Genomic DNA, 8,712 nt, shown 5'->3' on the forward strand with positions numbered 1-8,712 from the left:
CCTAGCAATAAATTGTGCGGGCCTGGCGTGTTTTGCTGAGGCCGTCATTGGCTACGTATAAGTGAGAGGCGAACGGAGTTTCAGGAAGAAGGAAAACTGTTTTCGATATGTTTACATTTAAGAGTAAGCCCAACCCTTTGGGTTGTGGCTTAACAAACTTTTAACTCTTATTGGCAACTGCATCTGTGTGACGGGCCAACGGCCCTAGCGCCCTTTTTATTTGTCTGTTTGAGCTATAATAATCGGGACGATATGCTGTCCCTGAGACTGGGCTGAAATCAGGATTGCTGCTAGATCAGGGAGGCTCCGTACCATGAACGTTAAAACGAGTCTAGGCTCTAACAGTCGTTGACACAGTCGAAGAGTGAGACTTTGTTTCTCAATTGTTCAAGTTGTAATGCATTTGTGTTATCTGCCATGTATATAGAAAAGTTTACCTATAAATATTTCTTGTCCATCTGATCTCCATCACTTCCTGTACACATTCGATCAATAACTGCCGATCATCATCCGAGAAAGTTCACGTTCCCACGGAGAAGCAAGGACAACAGGCGAACGAAACTTTACTGTGTCTTCGTTGGCTTCTTGTGATATGGTAGCGCAAGAAGCTCGAACTGTGGATTTCACTCCTTAATGAGTGAGCAGCTTCGGTCTTTCCTATCGCTACCTATTCTGGTTCGGATTATACTGCTCTTACGCGACCTTTGCTAAACATCGAGATATCGCTTTCTTGGATTGCGTACTAAAGTCGCCTGCTTGTTTTCGTGGAAACCCTTGGACCAATCACTTTGTGAAATAAACATAGCTTGGTTGAGTGTTTAGGTACGCTGCTAGGGGATCCGTGTACATCTTCACACAGGCCGATCAAAGGGTCTTGGTGCTCCATTTGCGCAAGCAAATATCCGAAAGTTAGTACACGTGGATTTGAGAGCGCTTTCTGGCACTTATGCTCTAAAGATGCTGGATCTAGCTTGTGCATGTTACTATACCTTGCTTATATAGGGCACACGTGCAGATTCGATGAACGATACGAATCGTGCAGTCGGTCAGATTTTCCCACCGGTTTGAGGCGTTCGTATAGACGCGTCGTTTTGTAACTACACTCCATCTCCTTGGCACGGCAGGATCGTCCTGCCGTGCATCTTGATTGCCGTCCGTTTGCAAGGCGGGTCGTGCTGGGTAATCAATTCTCAGCGCGCAACGTCATCCGCTGGAAGAAACAGCCCTTGTCGTGCCGCAGTCTTTCAACCATTCGCGTGCATCCTTTCTTCGCGCTGGAACAATGCACGCGTCGGTCGGGGAGCTGTTTTTGTTTCGACGTTTGCACGCACGAAGATGCGCGATGCCTTTAGGACTGTGTGGCTCGCTGCGGTCACTCGGAAACAAAGAGGAGCTTATACGTGGCCGCAACAAATGGCTTGTATTGGCTTTATGCGATCGCCGGGCGTTTTGTAAGATGCGATTCCACGCTGGCGGTCGGGCTCGTTCAGTTCACTTGTTTTCAAAGATCGCGGCTACCCGGCGGTTGTCACGCGTTGAGACCCACCCGCCCGGCCTGCACCACCGGACACTGGAATGCCCCCGCGCGAGATTCTTTCGCGTGCCATCGCGCATAGCGGCGGAAACAAAAGGACGACGGCCGTTCGAACGCACAAGCGCGCTTGGCCGTTTCTGGGTGCGCGCAGCCCTTTCACGGGCTAACCGCCAGCGGCGTGCTGCAAAGGACCTGCCCACTGCGTACTCTTTTCTATATACCTTCTTCCACGTCGGCTAATGTCCTGCGGTCGCGGTCCACCGGTTTCTGTTACGAAAGGAATGGATGTAAGGAGATTCGGGAATAAGTAGGGATAAGGCGCTCAAAGGGAATAAAAAGAAGGGAAAGAGGGAAATGGGAGCGAAGAGAGGGCGCAGGAATTTCGCTGCGACACTTTCACCTTTCTTTTTTTTTACACCCCCCCCCCCTCCCTCGTTCAGCGCTCGAGCTCCTCCGTTTCGGAACCCGGAACTCATTCGTCGAGCGGCCCAACCCAGGTTTTCATTGTTGCACGCGTGGTCCGGCGGCAGCGGCCGGTTCGTCCATGCGGAGAAGCCTCCTCCACTTTTTTTTTCATTCCCCCACAATGGCCGTCGTCGCCTTGTGGGGAAGCCGCTGGGTGAAAGTGGAGGAGAGAGATGGCGCGCCGCTTCCTTTTTTTTTTAATTCCTCGCAGTCCCGTCTGCCTTTTCTTGTGGGCCTTGCGCGAAACCCTCATCCTTTAATTTTGATTTCTGTTTGCTTTTTTCGGCGAAGCGTCGTGCTTCGCCGGTGGCTCGGGTGCCGTCCGTCCGGCGGAACGCCGATGGTGCGCAGTTTTGTCGCCACTGTGAAGAGCACCTTCCATCTTCCCTCGTTCTCTGCTTTTGAGGTCTAACTCTGTGGACTTACTTTCTTTTTCTTTCCCGCTTCTCCCTCTCTGTCGGTGCTTCGTCGGCGCGTCGCGGACTTGTATACGTTGCCTTCGCACGTGGGCGCACGTTCTGTTCTTCTTCGGGAGCAGCAGCAGCACCAGCGGTGTGTGTAGGTGGTATCGGCCTGCCCGGCTGTCCGATGGTGCGTCTCGTCATCGCTGCTGCTGCTTGCCATATTGCACGCCTGGTCGCAAATCTGGGTCACTGGTGGCAGACGCTGGACGCACCGGGCTCGCCCCATCTGCGCCCCGTGCAAGGAGCGAGCGCCTCTGAGCCCTCGGGGCGAGGCCCTCGCTGCCCCCCGCTCCCCCCGTCAAAAGCGAGACGGCGGCTGCGGGGGCGGCCGCGGCGGCTGCCTGTCGCGCACGCGCCATATCGTGTTTCCCTGTTTGTCATCGCGGCGGTTCTGTTGTCGTCACCTGCTTCGTCGGCGTCCAGGGCATTGTGACAGTGCAGCTTTCCCTTCGTTCGCTCGCTTTGCGTTGCTTGTATCACTTTGTTTCCTTGTCACGGGGACGAACTTGGGGGGGGGGGGGGGGGGGGCGCTTGCGCGACCTACATGTCGTATATACGAAAGGCGCTATAACTTGGTACAGCATAGTTGGCGTCATCACGAGCCTCGAGGTCCGCTGCTGGATGAAGGCGCCTCCTTGCGTTATGCAATTATTCGCGTCTTCATTAGCCGAGCCGAGCCTGTTCCCTAGTCGTCACTCCCTCAAATGCATTACCTCCTTAGACAGCGTTTTCCTTCGTTTGGCAATCATTTTCTCGCCTTAATGGACCGACTGTTGTATACTCTACGCATTACATGACCAGCCCAACTGCACGTCTGCCTTGCCCTATAGCATATCATGTACCCTGCTTGCTCTCTAAACAATACTGGCTTGTTGCTGCCTCCTGATGTTGTGTCTATCACCTTCCGTGCCATCGCTTGTGGCTCGGTCAGCAGTTTCTGGTTTCTTTCTTATCGTCCAGCTCTCGGCGCCGTCGATCATATACTTTTATTTTTAAGGCTACCTGTAAGCTGCCGCTCATTGAGTTTCTCATGCGCGCTGTGTCCACTTTTGGTTGGTCATCTTGTACAGGTGTGCAGTAATGTTAACTTGTGGGCCTTATCTTCGGAAGCGAATTCCTTACGGTTTTGACGCTTCAGCTGCTCCGGGTGTCACTTCATTCGACAACTTGAGAAAAGTGAAAATGGCTCTGAAAATCTGCTCCTCCTCGAGCAGCTCTGGTCACGCGCGTTTCAGCTGGTTCGAGCCGAACGGCGCGCACGTAAATTGGTATTCTTCTTGGAAAGTGGCCGAACGAGAAGGCGGTCCCTAAATTCTCGTGCCGATAATTTTTACAACTGTAGGTGCGCAGCTTTACGCAGCTGCGCGGAAATTTCTAATTAAATGCTGAAGCGGAACTATTGTTCTTATGTAGTTCGACTAATTTCTCTTGAATGTAAAAGGCTACGTTGACCCAAGTAAGCATTGTGCGTAACTTGTGAATCGCTTCTCAAAATGTAAAAAAAAAGGCGTTTTAAGAAAGCGAAAGTTACTTACATGATAGGAGTACAGTCCACTTTCTTTAAGGGCGAATCAGAAAGTATTTCCTTTTATTTGATCAGAAAGCCTGTCTTTCATTAGCAAAAATAACGTACATGCAGGTAATTACAAATATAACGCAATATTCTACGTACCTTACATTATTTTTCCACATAGCCCCACACCGGTTCAGAAATTTGGGTCATCGCAGCACTAAATATGAGATGCCCCTGCGGTAGAATCCGTCCGGCTGACTGTGGAACCACCGTCGGACTGCTGTCTTGGCTTCATCGTTGCACGTGAATCGCTGTCCTGCCAGGAAGTTCTTCAATGGACCGAAAACGTGGAAGTCATTAGGGACGAGGTCCGGACTGTACGGTGGCTTTCGCCATTGCATCCACGCGGTAAATGTCGTCAGTCAGCGATGCACGCTGCCTCTCCGAACGCTCATTGTCATGCAAGTCTTCACGGCCTTTTTGCGAACTCACAACACTACCACCTCGCGCTTCTCAAAGCGAGACACCGTTCCCCATACGTGGGCTGCATTTCCCTGTGGATTGCGATGGACGTTCGTCCCTTGCTGCAGAGAAAACGAATCACACTTCGTTGCCCGTACGTCGTCGACGTGTGAATCAGAACCCCTAGCTTCAACAACTGACAACAGCGCCGTGGCGTGGAGCTACAGGCAGATAAGACCGGGCCGGTCCAAGAAAGGTCCACCGCTGGGAATGGATATGTTGACTTCACATTTACAGCCGTAATTTGGCTTTAAAAATATAGGGGCAAATACTTTCTGGTTCGCCCTCGTATAAGTACAACCGCTGCCAGCCAGGTAGTCTTGCTTGGAGCGTGACAGTTTAGTAGAGCGTTGTTATTTAGCTTATGATTCAACGGCATCCCTTCTTTGTCGGACGAAATGGGGAAATAAAAATTGCTGCTTTCCTATACTTGTGCAGATTTCAACGGCACCAATTTGCCCCGGATAACGATGATCGCACCTCATTATCGCCACCTGCTCGTGAGCAGCCTGTTGCCGCGTGGAGATCGCGCTCCGGGCTTCTCGCGTCAGTCAGGTGCAGCGTGTATTAACAGCGAGGTTCCGGTCCCTCCCTTTTGCCACAGGAAGCGTCCGAAACGGGGAAAAGGAAAAAGAAAAAATCGAAAGAAAATGGCGAAGAGGAACTCTGTATAACGGGGGTGGTATGTGTGGGTGGCTCATTCCCGGAGCCGGGCGGCCGGGGTCGACACGAAGGGGGGAGCGGACGTCACTTCCGGTATGCGGGGCCGAACCTGCGCAGCGTTCGGCAGGCGTGTGTGCCGCGCGTGGCCGGCACGTGTCCAGTTCCGGATGATGAGCTCCGCCGTGCTCTGGCGCGCCAAAAGTCGTGATGGCCTGCGGCGATATTGCGGCGGGCCTGTGTGCCGAATAGGCCCAGCTCGCCTAGGGGAGGAGATGAGAGTACGCCTTTGCTGTTGCGGGGTCGTGACTCGGGCGTGATCGTCCCGAGAAAAAAAAAAGTGAGGCGAATGAGTGGGGGCGGAAAAAAAGAAAGGTGTGCGTGTGTGTGTATTTGTGTGGGTGGGGGTGGGGGGGGGGGCGAGCTTATTGTAAGCTGTATAATGTATCTTTCTGCCATGGCGCTTTTTGATTTTCTTAAATGCGCAGGCCCGTTAGGCTGTCTCCGACTAATCGCTGGCGTTATAACGCAAGGAGCGGCGAACAGCGTTTAGCTTGTAATACATAGATGCGCCAGTCGAGGGGGCGGGAAACGTTGCCGTTGGTCCTCGCGCACCCCGCCTTTGATCTTCATTGCAGGAGACGCCGTGCAAGTATACATTGCCGAGTGGTTAGCGACGCGCCTGAAGTGCGCTCTGGCCGACTGGTTTGGCCGTTTTTCTTGATTTTCGAACTTGGGCGTAACATCTTGGTTGTTGCGAGTTTGCGTCTTCTGACGGCAGCCGATCCTGATATTTTACTACAGGAAACAGATGTGCACCTAGTAAAGTGCTAATTTGATGCTCTCGCTCTCTCTCTCTCTCTCTCTCTCTCTCTCTCTCTATATATATATATATATATATATATATATATATATATATATATATAGATAGATAGATAGATAGATAGATAGATAGATAGATAGATAGATAGATAGATAGATAGATAGATAGATAGATAGATAGATAGATAGATAGATATTCGTCGCTCACGACGCATCTATGTTGGGATGTTGGGTTTCTCGCCACTTATGACCAACTCTAGCGTTATCGAAAAGCTTGCTGAGCTTGAAGAGTGCACGAGTTGCAAGAGAACGTAGCGCCAGGTGCAGGACAAGTAATATCTATAGAAGCCAAATGTCAAATGCTGCAACGTGGCTGCCGTGTGGCGCAGTAGATAGAGTGTTTTCATCTGGAGGTCGTAAGTTTGCACCCATCTCGGCGCATTTTTTTCTCATTTCATTATATATATATATATATATATATATATATATATATATATATATATATATATATATATATATATATATATATATGTCAGTGTTGAAAAATAAGCTGCAAGCTGAAAGTTTGAGGCGCTCAAGATGGATTTGCTGTCTTTATGCATTTCGCTCCTAGTTCCTACCAGCCACCTAGAATATGTTGGTCACGTAAAGGTGCTTGTGTAACACAACCTGACTCGTTCAGGTGACAAACTGGCTATAACACTAAAGGGTGTTTAAATGTCTACTGTGTATTTCTAGCATTTGTGTTTGTACTGACCATATGGACGTCAATCACTTGTCTACAGTGTGTTTTGTGGTGCTAGATTCATTCGTGTACGTGAGTGATTGAAATGAATGGAACGCGGGTGAGGGGGAGATCACCAATGCCACTTCTTATGTAAAAACGCAAGTGCTCTTCGAATTGATCGTTTACATATTTGTGTCATTTATTCACCACAGGTGTTCCCTCTCATGGTGCAAGCAGCGCCAAGCAACCAGCACCGTGCTGCCTTGTTCTTACAGTCTACTTGCCTTTCGTTTGTTTTGCTACGAATGCTTCAGAGCAGTTCTGTGTCGTGAGCGGAGCTCGTACTTTTTTTACCACGCTGCTAGAGTTCAAGCAAGCTCTGCAAGAGATATCAAGAGAAGAAGAAAAAACTTGATGTGCTTCTTGCCTTGCTGCTTTCGCAGATGTACTCCGCCTGAATAAATCGTTCTTGCAAAACAATGAATTGCGCACGGTTACGCCTGTTTATCACGTCTGTGCCTTCCACTAGTCGTGCATCGACAGCGTGTACTTCCTGTGGTCGATTCTGCGAGACGAATCGATGTTTTTGACAGCACAATTGAGGTGGACTAAGACCATTTTCAGCGGACAAAGCACTTCATTCCAAGTACCTTGGGTGGGTATTTTGGACTTCCTGGTCAATGCTCTTTAATGCGATGGCGTTGACGGCCCCGTCTCGCATAAAATGCGGTGTCGGCGTCCGGCACCGGTGTCCCCGTGAGCGGAAATTCCCTTATATATTTAGGTATATGAATATGCTATGCCTTGATATATAGCATGCGGTATATGCGGGTTATATACAACACCATTTTATCACTAGTTGCTCATACCTTACATTGTTGACAAAGTTATTTCTCGGAATGTTGAGAATGGTAGCCCGCAAACAAATGTCATGAAACAAAATACCGATAGCGCGTGCCTTTTATGTTATTGTAAGGGAGATGAGGAACGTGCGCGCAGTCAGCAGCATCGGCAGCATCAAGCGCGCAGCAGAGGCTCGAGGAGGTTTATTGGGGTTCGTAGCCACCGCCGGTTCTACGATGCACCGAGCACAGTCCCCGACCTCGAGCCTCTGCTGCGTGCTTGATGCTGCCGATGCTGCTGACTGCGCGCACGTTCCTCATCTTCCTCACATTATATATTCTCAGACTGAAATATTAAAAGTGCGAAACAATAACAGAAACCTGCAAATTATATATAATTTCTTTTTTTCCTGTTTTTTGGTGGCTGTGGCCTTCCTCCGGGTTCGGTCTTCGCAGGATGCTGCGCTTCTATCGGAAAGCTAACCTTTGTGCATAGCGTTTGCCGCCAACGTTTCCCGGTAAACATTACCTTTACGTAAGCTGCAGTCGCAGCTTAAAAGGACACTAAAGACAATGAATCAAGCTAAGGGGATATAGATTAGTGCTCACGAGCCCCTAAGGCGTCAATATTATCGCGAACAGAGCCTTAATAATTGAGAAATTGAGGTAACTACAAAACATTAGACTACCCAGGGACATTCAAGTACTTGCTCCATGAAGAAGGCACTGCTCGTTTAATTTTTCACTAGTACTCAACCCCTCGTTATAAAATCACAAATGTGTGTCATTATAAAACGAAAAACAAATGATACTTGTCAAGTTCTATATCAGTTTTAGAAAAACGAACGCATTGACATTACCCTTGACAAAGAGGCGGACGGTCGAAGGGTTTCGTTTTCACTCGACTCCGCACCGCCCGCGCTTTCGCGTTTCAGTAGTTTCGTTATAGAGACATTTAGCGTGTCCGCTATTCCGGCAAACTGCGGCGGTTTGGGCGGATACCGGATGGTCGGGGGTGAAAACGTGAGCGGCCGGAGCGGTGAAGCCGCCTGGTGTTGTAGTGCTCGACCAGACAAACACAGAGCTGAAATTGCAATAACCTACTTTATTCTGCTTCGCTGCTGGTGCAAATTTTCGGCGATGGCGTAATTGTGTTCACAATT

At 49.6% G+C, this 8,712-nt stretch overlaps 1 protein-coding gene across 1 annotated transcript in view; it reads left to right on the plus strand.

Annotated features, from left to right (window-relative positions):
- The window catches only part of Uch (Ubiquitin carboxyl-terminal hydrolase), a 91,710-nt gene extending 84,519 nt beyond the window's left edge, over nt 1-7,191 (plus strand). The window contains exon 10 of the mRNA XM_065427000.2: nt 6,920-7,191. The gene's annotated coding sequence lies outside the window, so the exon portion shown is untranslated. The remainder of the gene's footprint in view (nt 1-6,919) is intronic.
- Nucleotides 7,192-8,712: the final 1,521 nt, after the last annotated feature.

The sequence above is a fragment of the Dermacentor albipictus genome, chromosome 3 (genome assembly GCF_038994185.2).
Source record: "Dermacentor albipictus isolate Rhodes 1998 colony chromosome 3, USDA_Dalb.pri_finalv2, whole genome shotgun sequence".
Classification (NCBI taxonomy): Eukaryota; Metazoa; Arthropoda; class Arachnida; order Ixodida; family Ixodidae; genus Dermacentor; species Dermacentor albipictus.